The sequence below is a fragment of the Callorhinus ursinus genome, unplaced genomic scaffold (assembly GCF_003265705.2).
Source record: "Callorhinus ursinus isolate GAN/ISIS: 27379988/994484 unplaced genomic scaffold, GSC_fseal_2.0 scaffold24, whole genome shotgun sequence".
In the NCBI taxonomy this organism is placed as follows: Eukaryota; Metazoa; Chordata; class Mammalia; order Carnivora; family Otariidae; genus Callorhinus; species Callorhinus ursinus.
The window spans coordinates 19359644-19376932 of NW_027397086.1; positions in this window are offsets into that span (position 1 = coordinate 19359644).

Sequence of the window (17289 nt, forward strand, 5' to 3'; positions counted from 1 at the left end):
TTATTAGTAATGATTTTCCCCAAGACATGGACCATTGGGAAACTTTTACCTCTTATCCAAATTTCCCCTTTATTTCTGACTTCCTTTTTTTTTTTCTGAAACATGCAGAGAATTTTTATTTATTATGTATGTTAATACTTATATTTATTTAAAGAACAGAGTCACAAAAGTGCAGGCCAGGTATTAGGGTTCAAGGAGCAACAGCGATGAAATATATTATCCCTGCATAATGGTGACAGTTTCTGCCTTATTTTCAATGAAATATGTTACTTTTATATTCATAAGTATACTTTCATATTCACCAAAAGTAATCTTAGATTCATAAAAATTAATGGAAGTGTAAAAGCCCCACACTAAAAGGTCATCTTTCTGTCTACCCTAATTAATCCGGCGTGTGCACTGGCATCAGTAAGTTGAAAGATCTTGCCTCCGTATAGTTTTGTTTAAACACTTCCTTGGGAATCTTTAGAGAAGAATTCAGATCAAGGTGATCTCTAGGTTAATATAAAGATGGAAACTGCTACCAAGAGCAACATCCATAAATTTGGAGCTACGTTTCTACATGGGAGAAAAACATTTGCTGATGATCAAATTAAAGGATTTAACAAGTTAATTATTGAGACTGGCAGTGTATTTTTATAGTACGTCTTTGTGTTTCCTGCCCCAGGTGAGTGCATGAGTCTGGCACAACATTGCAAATTTACCAGCCAGATTACATCAGAATTACTGTCTTATGCTTCCTTAACAACTAACATAGCGACAGCAATACTCTTCTTTTTTTTTTTTTTAAGGGCTTATACCTAATTACTCATGTTTCCCTCCTAACTCTGACCTTAAAGCAGTGATAGCAACTTCAGATTTCCATTTTCCCCTAATGATCTTACAAACCAGCCATTCCAGGTCACCTGGGCCCAAAATATAGACTTGGAAGGCACCTGAATGAAATAGACTGTTCTGAAAGTAATGGAAAGCTGCAAACGTGTTGTAAGGGCCATGTGTCAGCATGTTCCTAGCCGCAGTCATCAGCGGGCAAAGCTGCTTAAAGTATATGCTTTCCCGGGGGAACGTCGCTGGGCCGTTGGGTTTTGTGAACGAAGCCACACTCCTTTAAAGAGACCCCCACAGAGCTCAGCTGTTCGAGTGTCTGTAAGAGTTACAGTACAGACTGCTGTCCTGTACTGGGCAGGGGAGAGATGCTGATCACACCCACCCCTCATAGAATTCTGGTGTGTTCCCTCCACCCTCATGAGTCCTGACCTGTCTAATTACACGCCTGATCTTCACCCTTCTGAATCACTGAGATTCCTCCTTTCATTATGTCCACTGGATCTTTTACTTTCCCAGCAGAGTGCTTCAAGCTAGTTTATGCTTCTGTAAGTTCAAGTGTATCCGATCAGCAAAGGCAATAAAGAGTGTGAACTGACAAACTAGAAAAACCTGAAAGAATGGATTAAGGTGAAGACCACAAAAAAGCAGCAAAAACGAGTGCATGCGTTTCTCAATTATACCACATTCTTCAAAAGAGCTGTTGTTGACTCTCTGAAGTCTATAATCAGAGGGGAAATATTTCCAAACTCTTTTTTGCACACCTTAGAGTTGGCATGCTGCTTTGTCATTTAAAATGTATTTTCTCGTAGGCTGTCTCAAAACAATTCTCGTAGGCTGTCTCAAAACAATCCAATTGTGAGAATTGGATGCCTTGTATCAACCAATGGCTGAATAAATGTTTGCGTCCCTCCCTCTTCTTAGCCCTTCCCCAACCCTTCTTGGCTAATTCTGCAAAGCTCCCTCTTAACCCTAGGAAAACTGAGGTACAAAGAAGCAATGCCTGCAAGATCTAGAAATGACTAGCCAACACCTGAAGTCCAAGGCTAGGGTCCGGAGTACTGAGCCACAGCGCTTTCTAGACAACAAACCTTAGCTAGAATATGGCTGGTATTTTCAACCCCAAATAAGCTTTGTAACTCTGGTAGTTTATTATGACAGCCTGTGTTTCTGGTGTTTACAAAAGAAAATGTTCCTAATCACAAAGCAGCCTTGGTTTTTGTGAGAGTCCCACCAAATAACTCTAGGCTATGTTTAAAGGGCAGCCCAAAATGTTCCATAAGTCATAATTGCCACATTGAGACTTCATGATGAATGGCTTTCAGGTCTCTGAATGCCCGTGTTGTCATCTCCAGGCCTTTGCCCAAGTCATTCCCTTTACCTGTGTCACTGTTCTCTACTCCCAGTTCTGACCTAACCCCATCAGGATAGTCACTGTCTCCCACACTGTTCTTTCTACCATTTGTTCTTGGGTTCTCAGATGCTGTTGACTTTTGCTCTCAACCGCATTGCCTCCACCCCAAGGTCAACTTCACAGGACACAGGGAGAGTGAGTTCTGCCCTTTCTCATTCCAGTGTTCCCTCTAGTCAACAATGCCAGTGAGTAGAACAGACAAACCAATGTGGATATCCAACAACGGAATGGATGTACTGTGTGTGTGTGTGTGTGTGTGTGTGTGTGTGAGATAAGATTCAGAAGGAAAAGCAACAGGTCAGATATATCCAGAAGCTCTCTTACACACACACACACCCCACAAACCTTTTTATTCCTATTAAAATCATCCATGATGTTGGTCTTAAGCCACTGCCCAGCTTGCTCCACTCAAACCTTGGGTGAATCCAAAAATACAGAAATGGAACTTTAGCATCTCAAGAATATGTGTATACTTTCATGGAATTTTTATAGCCACTTCCTCGGCAGTTCTCACCTTGGCACATGCTGTTTTGTTTCCATCATTACCAGGTGTTTGTTTTTCAATATACATAGCGGCTTTAATCTTATAAATAAAGTTATATGATCTATGAAAACTGTTCACTTTATTTCCTAACAACCTAAATGGCTCCTCAGAAAGGTTGAGTCTTTGCAAATATGCCAGGACAGAACTGAGATGGAAAACTGTCTACCTCTGTTCTACACAAAAGAAGTGAAAGTTCTTCTATTAAAAGCATGTTTATTAATCAGGAAAAATTAGACACACACTGAATATCAGATGAATATTTGGAATTATTGTTGATTTTAATGGTTGGGTTAATGATATTTTCATTATTTTCTTAAGGCTTGGTATATCAGATAGTCATACTGAAGTGTTTACTAGTGAAATTATATGGATGCTTGGATATGCTTTAAATGCTTCAGAAAAAAAAGTGGGGGTCAGGCAGGTACAGCTAAAAAGCCAGAATAGCAGAATGTTGCTAACAGCTGAAGCTGAGCGAAGGATACTCGAGGGTCATTACACTGTCCTCTCTACCTTTGTGTAGAGAGGTGTGTAGTTGAAATTTTCCACAACCAAACAATGTGTTTCCGTCACAGTTATTGGCTATTAGCTGGTGAACCTTGTGTTTGAGACTTGAAGAAAGGGTATTGCTGCTCTATCCACAAACAGGCAAATGCGTGGTGTCTGGGAAACCCACTGTGTGAGGTTATAGAACAATAAAAGGAGTCCCTTCTTAAAAAGCAAATGTAGCTGGCTCATTCTCATGGTCACTCCCTGAACTTAATGGTTTCATCGTCTGGGCTCCACAGCACTTTGTACACATATCTATTAAGGCAGTTTTCTCTTTATATCTTGACTAGTTTATGTGTCTGAATCTCCATAATGGCAAGAGTTATTTCTTATTTATGGATACAGTGATGAAAAGCACAGGCTCTGGAATTCAACCACCCACATTCAAATCCTGACCCTTCCTGTTATGAGCTATATCGTCTGGACAAGTTCCTGGTACAAGAGCCTCTCTTTCCTCATCTGCGTAATGGAAGCAATAATAGGACCTACTCTGATTGCTCTTGTTGTGAGGATGACAAAGTCTCACAAGTAGGTGTTTGCACAATTTACTGAATCATTCAGTTTTTCTGAGTCCCATTATTACACCAGCCATCCATAGAATTGTAACCCAATCCCAGGCTCTTTTATTTCCTGACCCCACATTCTGTCCAGGCAACCGGGCTAGACTGGAGGAAACATTACAATACTGAAAACCAAGCTCTTCAGAGGAAATACAGACAACATTAGCCCCAGTGCAATGTTGCCCATCCTCTAGACAGGTGAATGAAACATTCTCTGGATCTTATGGATTTGATGCCTTGATGGCCCCAAACTTCTTCCACTAAAGAAGGAACAACATTGAGATAACTGCACGGCCAAGCACTAGAACTGGAATTGAAGAGCACTCTAATCCTTGGTCCATTGTTGTGGCTTGCTATCAAGTTGCCAAGACAATCAATTTTCCTGTACCCTACCGCCCAGTGGCCCTGCCACCAACACAGCACAAGGGACTCTCCTCCACTTGGTTCCACTGGCTTGGTGTTCATCATTCTGACCCAGGTATTAGAATAAGGCTTTAAGGATTAATAAAGTCTTGGCCAGAGTCACCTGACCACATCCCCAGATATAACAGTGTCCATGTAGCAATTAAAATTAGACTTTAACATAAACCACAATATTCAGCAGAGTTAGGATATTTAACATGTTTCATTCATCTAAAGTATTAACATCTCTCAGATGGAAATGCATCTTACGATGGCATGGCATAATACAATTGGCAGTTTAATGGTATATCTCACCATCATGGTATCTTAGATTTAATAAGAAGCAATCAAATGACATCTTTGGTGTCTGACCCCATATTAATATAATATTTGACACATGGAAACTTAACGGCCTTAGGTGAATTGCTGGCCCACGGTGCTGGAGGTGCTTTCTGGGTCTGCGGAAGGCCTTCTGAGTCTATGTGTCCTTTAAACTCTGCTATTGCTAATAGAAAATAAACATCAAGATAAAGGAAGAACATATGAGTTCTTCGAACCCCTGAACTTTGATTTGAAAAAGATTCTTTCCTAAACATCATTGGTTGTGATTGTATGAGTCATTGTGGAATGCCTCTCCAAATCCTGACCCTCCCCCTTGATTCTGTTGGCTTTCCTAGTGAGTGAGTGGAGACAATGGGAAAAAAGGAGTTGGCTGAATCCAGCTTCTTTCCCCCTTAAGATGCCTCATAACAGAATCATTCCCTTTCACACACGTAAACTACCTGCTCCACCCATCTTCAACCTTGTCATCGAGTTCCCTGGTGAATCACATGAACACACACTGGAGGGCTTGTCTTTTTGGCAGTAGCATCTGGACTACACCCCTGCACCCTGACTTGGTCTCCCATCTTCCCGTTGCTGATGTGATCACATTTCTCTTTTCTCCTGGTGTGCTGACCTTCAGTTTCGTATTCCCGTCTTACAGAAAATATATGTGCCTTTTTTCCAAATCAGCTTTTGCAGTAGAAGTCACAATTGGTCAGTTCCCTTGATGGCACAGCTTTCTGCAACATTGTCATAACCTGAAGGGGAAAGGGCCTTGGAAAAGTTAAGGTCCTCAGGGGCCAGGGACTTTCTTGATTTTTCGGATTTTAAAAATGAAACTCAGGGGTGAGGGACTTACCCAGGGTGACGCCATTAGTAATACCATGAGGAACACAACTTTGGCCCCTGACACTGGCCCTTCCTCCAGGGAGTGTATACCTCTTCCCTCAGTTTAGATTGTCTCCAACTGCAATCTCAAGAAGAACAGATGAATTGCAACACTGGGCAGCTGTCATCCTCTTTGTAAGCTTTCTGGATCATAATAAAAGGGTATGAGAATGTACTGGATGTCACGTTATAACCCAGAGAGTGTTGGCTTTATAGATGCAGCAATGTGGTTGGGAAATGGGGCTTGAAGGCACACCTGCAAATGACTTTATTTAAGATCAAGAAAGAATCAATTGTCCACATCAAAGAGAGGACCCTTCTCTGAGATTCTGCTTCTCAAATCTTCCTCTCTCTCTATTTCCAGTTACTCCTAACCTGCTTCCATGCCTTCCCCAATTAGCCAATTAAGTAAAGCCTTGTGTTTTATCTTGAAACCTTCAATTCATGTGGTTTCACATTTTTGAAAGTGGTAATATAATCTCCTAAATGTGTCTGCATTGGTTTTGCTCATGTTTTGTGTTTGTCTCTTGGGGGAGGAGGTTGGAGGGGAGAAAGGAAGGAAGGCAATTAGGGAAGGAATAGGGAGAGAGGAGAGCACAATGTTTTGATCAAGCACCAAACTGTTTTCCAGTGCCAGTACTGGCTGATTCACTACCAGCTCCAGTGCCAAGGGAAGGCTCTTACAAGATGTTTTTGTCCCAGAATTGTTCATTTAGGCAAGGTGGGAATTGCAGACTGTGTGCCTTTTCTATATCGTGCAGCACATACAGAATATTGGAGTAGAGTTCTCAAATTAGATCCTGGCATATGTCCCAGTGAACATCACTGAAAAGAATGACAGTGGGAAAGGTCTGGGGAGTTACAAGTGATTGAGCTACTTACCTGATCATCCAACAGCTTCTAGAAATATTGACCAAAACACTGAAATCTACCCCTTCTATGTTCCCAAACATATACATGCCATATTGCATGTATAAAAGTATGGTTGGAGATTTTTTTTTTTTTAAAAATGGGAAAGGGAGGAAGAAAGGAAGTGAGGGAGGGAGGGAAGAAAGATGAAAGAGAAGATAGTCTGGTTAAAGAGCTAATATATACTCTGAATCCTCTACTTGTTTTGCTTCTATAATGAAATTGCGTTATCAAAATCCAAAAGAGGATTTTGCCCAAGTAGGCCAAGGAGAAGCTCCATTTCAGTAAATTTAAGACCTACGTTCTATTTAATACTTAGGTAGAACCTCTTCACTGGGTCATTCATCTGTATGCCTCGGTATACAGATGAATGACCGGTACAGTGACTGCTCAGTGTCAGAGGGATGGCAATAGTAATCCCATGGATTCGTGGAGCACTTAAAAGCCTTCAAAGCCAATTTCCATATACAATCTCACTTGATCCTCAAAACGACTCAGTGAGGTAGGCAGGCCATTACATCTTAGCCCCATTTTATAGATCAGCAGTTCTCAAATTATTTAGGTTTGGAGCGATCAGAGGTCATGGTGCTCTTTGAGGGACAGTGTGAACTACTGTCACTTTAAATTACATAGCAACTAACTGTAGATGCTGGGGCAAGCAATGTCCTACTATAGGTCAGGCAGAAGCCATGTGGGCTTTGGGAGAAGAGGTGAGTAGAGCCGGGACTTGGTTTAGGTGAGGGTAGAAGCAAAGTAGAGCCCTGGAGGCAAAAGCAGACTTTTCTACAGAGGTGATTTGAAGGCTTTTTAGAGCCCAAATTTGAGGAGCAAGTTAGCAGGCTAAACTAGACAAAGCAAGAGGCTCAGAATAACAGGCATGATAATGCAGAGAAAGGGGTCAGAAGGCCAGTTAGTTGGACTGTGCACAGGGTTGGGGTCCCTGGGTTCCTGCTGTTTTCATGGTGGTCAAGTAGGAAACTGAAATTAGCCTAAAATTTGGAACCAAAATGCTGAAGTAAGGTCAGTGTTAGTCATCTTTTACCCTGATGAGATGGGCTGGACCCATCCTTCTGGACTCTTCTCCAAGACCTAGATGTAGCATAAGAGAAGTTTGACCCTAATCTATTGCTGATAGATGATGTAGGAAAAGATGTGAGGGTCTGAAGCCGATGGCCAAGAAAGAATTCTTGAGACATCTTTGGTGTAAAAAGGTGGTTTTATTAAAGCATGGGGAGAGGATTCGTGGGCAGAAGGAGCTGCACTGGGGTCGTGAGGAGTGGCCCGTTACATACTTTCGAGTTGGGAGGGGGTTAGGGAATAGCGTAAGTCTCTAAGGAATTTGGAGGCAAGGTTTCCAGGACGTTGAGTGGGCTAACTATTGTTGGAAAAAGGTCATTTATTACTGTTTAATAAAACCTGAGTCATGAGACCCTTCATATGTATATCGGTGAGTCATATGCTTGGGGGATGATTGCCAACGTGTATCTTGGGGGAGTAGAGATAAAGGAAGTTTTCAAAGGAATTGTTATATGTTGAAGTAGACTTCCAGGATCCTGGGGTTGGGCTAAGTTGTCTTTTGCCCTTAGCGAAGTATTAACATCGAGGCAGTTGAGTCCCTAGAGGAATGTCATTCTCCCTCTTTCAAGGATTTGTCAATGGGCTGTAAGTAGTAAGGACATTTAGTAATTTTTCTTCTGCCTTTGTTTCCCACATCAATAGAGACCTGTAGTGCAAAGGGCCCCCATAGAGCTTGTCCTACGTGGGATCTGGGGAGAGTGGAGGGAGGCTAAGACCACCAATAAATCAGACCATATGAACAGTGATCACAACTGGACTCCTCATCCAAGGATTGATGGACCAAAAAAACAAAAAAACAACCCACAGGAATGTTTGGATTCCCCTCAGAAATTATTTTAGAGAAAAATGACAAGGACAGGGTTTCTTGGGGTTTAGTTATTGTGAGTTGAGTGGGAAAAGGATATGCAGCAGTCCACACAATAGGAGAAAACGTTCCCATTTTGATCAATGGTATTACTACTTCTTCAAGGTATAAGCTCATAACAGTGGCATTCTCTGACTCTTTTCTGTCCTTTATATACCTAGAGTATATGCAAACTTCACAAGTATTTGTTGAGTGGGTGCCTTATGTCTATATCTTACACGTGAGGAAAACGTTGCTTTCTGCTGCATTGCCACTCTTGGAAAATTCCTCCTTCTATCACAAATGAATTTCTGTAATACCCAGTATGCCTTTCTGAATCCAGTGTCCCTGTCTCTAGCCGGTAGAGCATTATCAGACTAATGGCTTTTCCTCATCGTTAAGGCTCCTTCTTGGTTGCTTATTAACCGCAAAGTTCTCCCCTTGAAGTCCCTCCACAGTCTGACCCCAGTTTACTTATCATCCAACCTTAGTTTTCTTATACGTCCCCTCAAACCTGCCCTACACAGGGAGGTTCAATGTTCAAATGTTTAACTTTCATACAGCTCGAATCTCCGTATGTCACATACTAACGCTCTGTTGTCCTTAATGTGAAAAACTGTTTTTTATTTATCTTTACCAGCATCGATATTTTCTCAGAACTTTTTTTTCAGAGCTAAGTTTGCAATGAGCAAGTAATCATATTAGCTTTTATATTTTCGTTAAATGTGTAATGAATAAATGTGATTCTGAGGCCAGAGTAAACACACAAGCCACTAGGGGAGAAAATGCTTAACATGCTGTATGAGATAAGACTTCAGTAGGTTATACAGGAAACAGCACAAGGCAATGGAGAAAGACTGACTGACAGTCAGTAAATTGACTCTAGAGAAATGTATGTATATTCTCCTCTCTTCCCATAACAACAAATAGTGAAAGAAAGATTAAAATGTACATGGACACAGCAGGGAAGCAGTGTATGTAATATTTTATTTGTTGAGTGGTGGGTGCATCTTTTATCCTTTATGTTGTTAAAAAGAAAACCATATGCCCAAAATGGCATCTTAGGTTAAGGACCCAAGTCAGTAAGCCAAGATTTAATACCTAACCTAACTGCAGTTTCAACCCCCCCGAAATGTAACCTTTAACCAGTCAGTTAGGGATTTTCTAGTCAGTACTAATAAGGCAGTCTATCACCTGGGCCCTCTTCATCCCCTCACAGGAGGATAAAGTAATCCACCCTTTTGTCCCCAAATGAAGGTTACTTCACCCATAATAATCCTTCTGTTTATGACTTCCTGGGCCTGCCTTTAAAAACCTTTCACTTCCTGTAGCCCTTTGGAGTTCCCCTCTACCTGGTAGATGGAATGCTGCCAGAATCATGAATCATTTAATAAAGCCAATTAGATCTTCAAATTTACTTGGTTGGATCTTGTTTTTTAACAATGTATTTTGATTGTCTTAGGTTTTTATAATATGTTTTAATTTGAAACGTTTCATACAAAAACTAGAATTACTTTTTGTTATAGGAAAAATATGATACACATAAATAACCACAAGAGTATCTTTTCAATCATATAACCAACACAAAAATGTCAAAAGACACAATCAAGAGATTTGGCTGAAAAAATTTAATTTCTGTACTAAAAAAGAAACCTTAATTACTAAAACACTTAAAATATAAAGATCCTCTTACAAATTAAAAATTAAACAGATCTAGTAAAAAAATTGACAAATGCTAAATATAAAACTAAAAAATAGAAATGTGTTCAACCATATTAGTAATTGGGGAAATACAAACTTAAAACTATAATAACAAGTACATGGACTGCTAGTGTGTGCAAATTGGTATAAGCACTCCAGACAGAAGTTTGACATTACACATTAAAGTCACTAACAATAGTTATATTCCTAGGAAATCATTCTAAAAGAAATAAGAGTTTCCACAGTGGTTTATTAGATACTCATCACAGTGTTGTTTTATGATTGTAAGTTTGTAAAAAATAAGAAAAAAAGTTCATTAAAACATGCATGATGCACCCAAATGATAAAGTAGTATGCAACAATTAAAACTCATGTGGTGTGGGGGCGCCTGGGTGACTCAAGTTGGTTAAGCATCCAACTCTTGATCTCAGCTCAGGTCTTGATCTCAGGATCATGGGTTCAAACCCCGTGTTGGGGTCCACAAAAAAAAAAAAAAAAAAAAAAAAAAAATCATGTGGTCCGACTACATTAGATAATGGGAAAATGACCCTGGCATAACATTAAACATTAAGGAGTAGAACAAATACAAAATCGTATAATAATAAAATGGCAATTCAGTGAAACTGAATTACACATATTGTGATACTGTGATATATAATAAGGAATATTTGCTCTTCTACCGCTTCCCAAAACCCTGTAACGACCCCATGATAAGGGCGGTAACGATGCTTTTGTTGTGCTAATGAGGTGACTTTTGGAAAGCCCTGAGGTAAACTAATGCTGGGGCTGGTTGCCAGGGAAACCAACCTTGTGGTAGAAGGGTTGGAATTTTCAGCACCACCTCCCTCCCCAAACTCGGGGAGGGGAGAAGGGCTGGAAGTTGACTCGACTGCCAGTGGCCAATGATTTAATCAACCGTAAGTATGTAATGAGCCTCCATAAAAACCCCAAAAGGACTGGGTTCAGAGAGCTTCCGGCTTGGTGACCAAGTGGACATTTAGGGAGAATGGCACGCCTGGAGATGGCATGGGAGCTCCAAGCCCTTTCTCCATTCCTTGCCCTGTGCATCTCTTCTGTCTGGCTGTTCCTGAGTTATCTCCTTCTACAATAAACTGGTAATCTAGTAAGTAAAACGTTTCTCTGCTCTGTGGGCCGCTCTAGAAAATTAATCGAACTCGAGGAGAGGGCCATGGGAACCTCTCGTTCATAGCCAGTCATTCAGAAGCACAGGTAAACGAACTGGGCTTGTGACTTGGGTCTGAAGGGGCAGGGTCCTTTTGGGACTGAACCCTCAACCTGTGGGATCTGACGCAATCTCTGAGTAGATAGTGTCAGAATTGAGTTGAATTGTAGGACACTGTTGGTGTCCCCAGAATTGCACACATACTGCATATAAACGTGTGTGTGTGTGTGTGTGTGTGTGTGACATCAAAATACAGCGGTGATAATACAGTCTTAGAGATCGTATATCCCAGTTGCTTTTCTACTTTCTAGTTTTCAGTATTTTCAAATGTTTTTGAAATAAAAGTAATCAGAAATACATAGTTACTCTAGATTTATACAAGAAGCATCGAGTCTGTTAGAGAGATTGCAAGCCTCCTGTGGAAATGGGGGTAATACAGTAAATGAAGATTTCCGGAGTTGGGGGATATAAAGAAAACGCAGTGTTGTGGCGGTTTCCGCATCTCACAGCGGGGCACCACAGACAGCCCACAGAAGTCTGGAGGCGTAGGTTTGCCCCGTGCTGGGCAGGATTTGCTCTGTGCTAACTACTGCCATAATACTAAGGAACTCACTTGTGTGAACACTTTGCCCCGGCACAGTTTTCCACACTTAAACTTTTGTTCACTTCCCTGAAGGCACAGTGCAGGGGTTGAGTGAAGAGTGAGAATGGCCCTTTTCCATCTGGGTCTTTCTTTTTCTCCGTGTGATCCAAGATGTGTACTCTTCATACTATCCACCGTTGTGATCCTGACCCATTACCGTGAGCAAGTGCCAAGGACCTTTCAAATCCTAGAGCTCCTTCTGGCTCTGTTCCTGAGGCTAGGCATTGGCTCAGGGACCTCGCACAGTTTTGCTTCCTAGTAGTCAAGGGATCACTGAAGGTTATAAATTCCCATTTAGGGCACCTGGGTGGCTCAGTTGGTTAAGCGACTGCCTTCGGCTCAGGTCATGATCCTGGAGTCCCGGGATCGAGTCCCACATCGGGCTCCCTGCTCAGCTGCTCCCTCTGACCCTCTTCCCTCTCGTGCTCTCTATCTCTCATTCTCTCTCTCTCAAATAAATAAATAAAAATCTTTAAAAAAAGTAAAATAAAATCAATTCCCATTTAGTGCTGAAACTCCAAGCAAATATGGTTGTTTATTTTGAATACAAATTTTTTTTTTTTGGTCTGGTAAAAAACTTACACCTGAATATTGCAGTTGCCCACCTGATCTCTGGGAAGAGCTGTTACATTTCCCATCAATACCACAAGGCTGATCTTCGGTCAATACAGGCAGGAATGGCCAGTTTAACCAGTTGTTAAATTATTGGAATATATAATGGCTGATAAGTAGCCTCTGCCCCCAGCCCCACCCTCACGTCCCAACCCATTGAGGCTGACTCATTCCCTCCCCTAGGACATTCTGGATCTCCTCCAAATCCAGCAACTGGAGGTATTAATACCTAGCAGAGCAGCCCTCCTTCCCCCCTGCCCCCCTACGCTGAGCAGATGCACAGCTGTTGTCCATCCTGATTGATCAGATGCCAAGTCACTCAGGGTGTTAAATATTTGGAATGATACTCCTGCATCGTTATGGTGTTGAAGACATGCTACACCAGACCAACATAAATCAATCCCATTATTTAAAAAAACTTCTAGCCCAGTGGTTCTCAAACTTGAGCTTGCAGCAGAATCACCTGGACTGCTTGTTAAAACCTACCCATCTGGGCCCTCCCCTCAGAGATTCGGGATTCAGCAGGTCCAGGGTTGGGTCTGAGAATTTGCATTTCTCAGGATTCTCAGGCAATGCTAATGCTCATGCTCCTGGTCCTCGGTTCACCGACAGCTCCCTGATAAACATACCTCTAGAGCCCTGCTTCACAAAATCGTTGTGCACAAGAATCCCCTGGGGAACCTTATAATAACAGATTCTTATGCAGTGAATACGGGATGGAGGCTGAAGTTCTGCATGTCTATCAAACTCCCAGGTGATGCCACTGTTTACAAATGACCTTGACTAGCAAGGTTTTACAGCACTAAAGAGAATTCACCCTTCTCCTGCACATAAAGTCCTAGTTGTAAATCCTTTATCCTTTCTGTATACAATTCCCTAATCTTCCTTCTTGCATTTATTATTCTTTTTGTTGTTGGTCCTGTAGCTCCACCCCCTCCCCCAACAAATTCCCAGGTGACGCTGATACTGTTGGTCTCCTGAGCATATTGAATGTTAAGACGCTAGTAGTACGTCCAGTCCTCTGCCTCTCCTGCAGAGTGCTTTAGAGAAGCCCCTCCTGTCTTTCCCTGGCGTATATCCTTGAGTTACCCCCCTCACAGCGCTCACCCAAAGCCTAAACCTCCGCAAAGAGGAAGATTTCACCAGGGCTTTTGGTAAGAGAGCACAAAACTGACTTTTTTCCTTAGGATAAGACTAATAATGATTCAAGTTTTCTATTATTTACCTACTTCCGTGGCATCTAACATTCTGGGGCAAGGGGTGGCGGGTGGGGGGCAGAGGGAGAGAGAGAGAATTTCAAGCAGGTCTCACGCCCGGTATAGAGCCCAACGTGGGGCTCGATCTCATGACCCTGAGATCATGACCTGAGCTGAAATCAAGAGTCAAATGCTTAACCGACTGAGCCACCAGGCACCCCTATGGTACTTACCATTCTGCTGTGCCTCTGTAAATTCTAAGGTGGATTCCAAGTAATGTATAGGAATGATTTATCTATTTTTTTCTTTAAAAAAATTTTTTTTCACTCTCTTTTGCCCTTCCTTTCTCCCTTTTCTTCTCGTCAGCTTTTTTTCTCTTCTCTTCTGCCCACTCTGTATTTTCTTGTCAATTTTTTCAAGGTTTAAAATTCCCAACCCCACTCACAGGATTCCACCCTGGTACGCTAAAACACACAGACACACACAACACATACACACACCCCTGACTTCTCAGAGACTCCACCCAGACTACATACAAGCTTCCTGCTTCCAACAATGAGGTCGGAGATGAGTCTAGGAAAATACATGTGAGTGTCTGTCAGGGAAACAAAGAAGGCAGTCAGGTGCAAAGGGGAAGGCTGGTTGCTCTTTTCTAGAAAAGACTTGACCAGGAGCTTTTTTCCAGGACTTGAACTGTGCCCTGTTTACCGACTAAGCACTTTCTCTGCAAACCATAAAAAAAGGTGTCCGTTTTTATGAAGCTGGCCATTTTCTGGGTTTTAATAGTGCTTAATTCCAGTTAAGAATAAACAGATTTCTGTGAGCTGTCAACTTATACTCTGACAGTACGAGCAAATTCTGTGGAAAAGTCTACAAGTGCTGAAAAGGCAGAATTACCGGCCCCACCTGGCTCAACTTCCAGGAACCCCAGGATGTGCCAGGAGTTTGTTGGTACAGCAGCCTGAGGTTAATTCTGTATTACTTTCTTTACAAGTGCAGTGGAGGAAAGTTCAGGAAGAGCTAATTCGATGGGGAAAAGGAAGGTAGAAATGAAAGATGTGGTCTTGATGCAGAGAAAAAAGAAATTCACTCCCCAAGTTCAGTTCATCCATTGCTAAATGGCTTTCTAAGAGACCTGCATATTTTTAGCTGACCCCATGTTCCTCCCTGTGTGACAGTGACAGGAGACCCAGACTTGAATTCTAAATTAATTCTGCCTAAGATAACTTGTCTAAACTTGCAGTACTGTACCTTGATCATCTCACCTCTAGAGTAGACACAGTCACCTTAACTGGGTACTTGCAAGGTAACCTAAATAAAGTGATGCCTAGAACCAAGCCCACACTTCAAAGCAGTGATTCCTAACTGGGGGCTTGGAGGATGTTCAATATGTGTCAACATCCATCTCTCCTTCTTGGATGAAAAAGAAAGAAAAGGAGAAGGAAATGATAAGATCTTCAGTATATGGCCAGGCAGAAAATTCCTGGCTGTGATGGTAGAAACATCAGCGTCAGGGGTCTCAAACTCAAATGCCAATCAAAGCCAGGCAAGTAGTATCAATAAGTAGGGACACCCTAGAGGCAAAGAGAAAGGAATAACATTAGAAATACTTAAAATACCTATTGTAGTAGAGGTCAAATAGCTGCACACTCACAACAGAAAGGCACCTTGCCACTCTACCTTGAGTTCTTTTTCTTTTTTTTTAAAGATTTTATTTATTTGACAGAGAGAGACAGCGAGAGAGGGAACACAAGCAGGGGGAGTGGGAGAGGGAGAAGCAGGCTTCCCACGGAGCAGGGAGCCAGATGTGGGGCTTGATCCCAGGACCCTGGGATCATGACCCGAGCTGAAGGCAGATGCTTAACGACTGAGCCACTCAGGGGCCCCCTACCTTGAGTTCTTAAAGTGGTAAAAGATGGTGGGCATAGTGGTTCACTGGAAAGAGTATGCCCCCTCCAGAGGGGCAGTCATTACTGTCCACCTGACAAGTGCTGCCAGAGCTTATGACTTTTGTCAAGACAAGTAAGAGGCTTTGTTTTTTCCTAAAACATTTAGTTTGTAAATGTTGGCTAACACTCTGGTATGGCCAAGCTGGCATGCCATCAGAGGCTTGTGGACAGCTAGGTTTTCTTTCTCTTTTTAGAGTTCTGCCAGCTCAAAAGGGAGCACATTGAATTTCTGTTTGCTTTCTATTCTCTAAGAGGTAAGAAAGGCCTTTCTGAAGCATAAACTTGGGAATCCAGAAGGAAATGCAGTCTTTGCTGGCTTGGGCTAGGAATTGTACACATGCGACTAGATTTTATTTTTTTCAGTCTCTCTTCATTCTCACCATATCCCTATGAGGTGGACATTATACCCCTTTCACAGATGAGGACATAAGCAGTAATTTGCTCGAGATCTCAGAAGAGCAACTTTCAGATCTGAAACCGAGTTATTTTCTCCAAGTGTAGCCCCTGTCATATACTATGAAGTGGAAAGATAACATTTGTCTGAACCCAAAGCTCATGTTCCTTCTACGTTCTCCCTGGGTATTCCAGAGCGTTAATGAATATTTTGAGCCCAGGTATATCGGAAACCAGAATTTAAATTCCCTGATCCCTGAAGTCAGATTTTGGTCTATTACTGCATACCTTATGTGAGAAATTTTAAGTCACCCGTGATGAGGTTAGTCATAGTGTTTGCAGTTTGACTCAAGCAGAGAGATTTCTATAATATTGTATCTGAATACTTTCTGGGTAATTATCAGAAATCCCACCTTAATCCAGTTTAAACTATAAAGGAATTTATTGTGGAAATGAACATTTCAGACTTAGCTTGAGCATCCGGCCACGCTTAATCCAGTGGATCAAGGTATCACCAAAACCCCAACTTTCTTCGATGTCTCCTCACATCTTTGTGGAATATTGGCCTTAAACAAAAACTGGGTTCCTGTGTGTTTTTTAGGAGCTGCCAGCCAGCATCTTGTTTATATCCAGATGAGGAAAGAGAAAGTTTTACTGACTCTGTCACAGGTGCTAGAAAGGCATTTTCTTGCTTGCTTCTCTCTCTATTAACTCTTGACCTAAAGATAAGATTGTTGGCGGATTAAGATAATGAGGGTCTAACCCTGGATTTAGGGTTGGATTAATCCCACACAAACTGCATAGCTGCTATAAAATGGAGGAGGAATAAATTCACCCACAGGAAAATCAGTGTATTTTTGGTGGCAAGTGGAGGAAGCAGGTACTGGGAGGTGACTGTTGATATCTGCTACAAAAGCCAAGTTGGGGGGCGCCTGGGTGGCTCAGTCGGTTAAGCGGCTGCCTTCGGCTCAGCTCATGATCCCAGGGTCCTGGGATCGAGCCCCACGTCCGGCTCCCTGCTCGGCGGAGAGCCTGCTTCTCCCTCTCCCTCTGCCTGCCACTCTGCCTGCTTGTGCTGTCTCTCTATCTGTTGAATAAATAAATAAAATCTTTAAAAAAAAAAAAAAGCCAAGTTGGCCTGTGGCCATACAGGAAATATGCGTACTTCATACTTCATCTAATACATACAAAAAAGGAAAAGCAGGCAATTCATTCCTGAGAGACCTGACTGGCTGTATGGAGAGGCCAGAAAGGAGGATTTTGCTGTTTTTGTGTTATT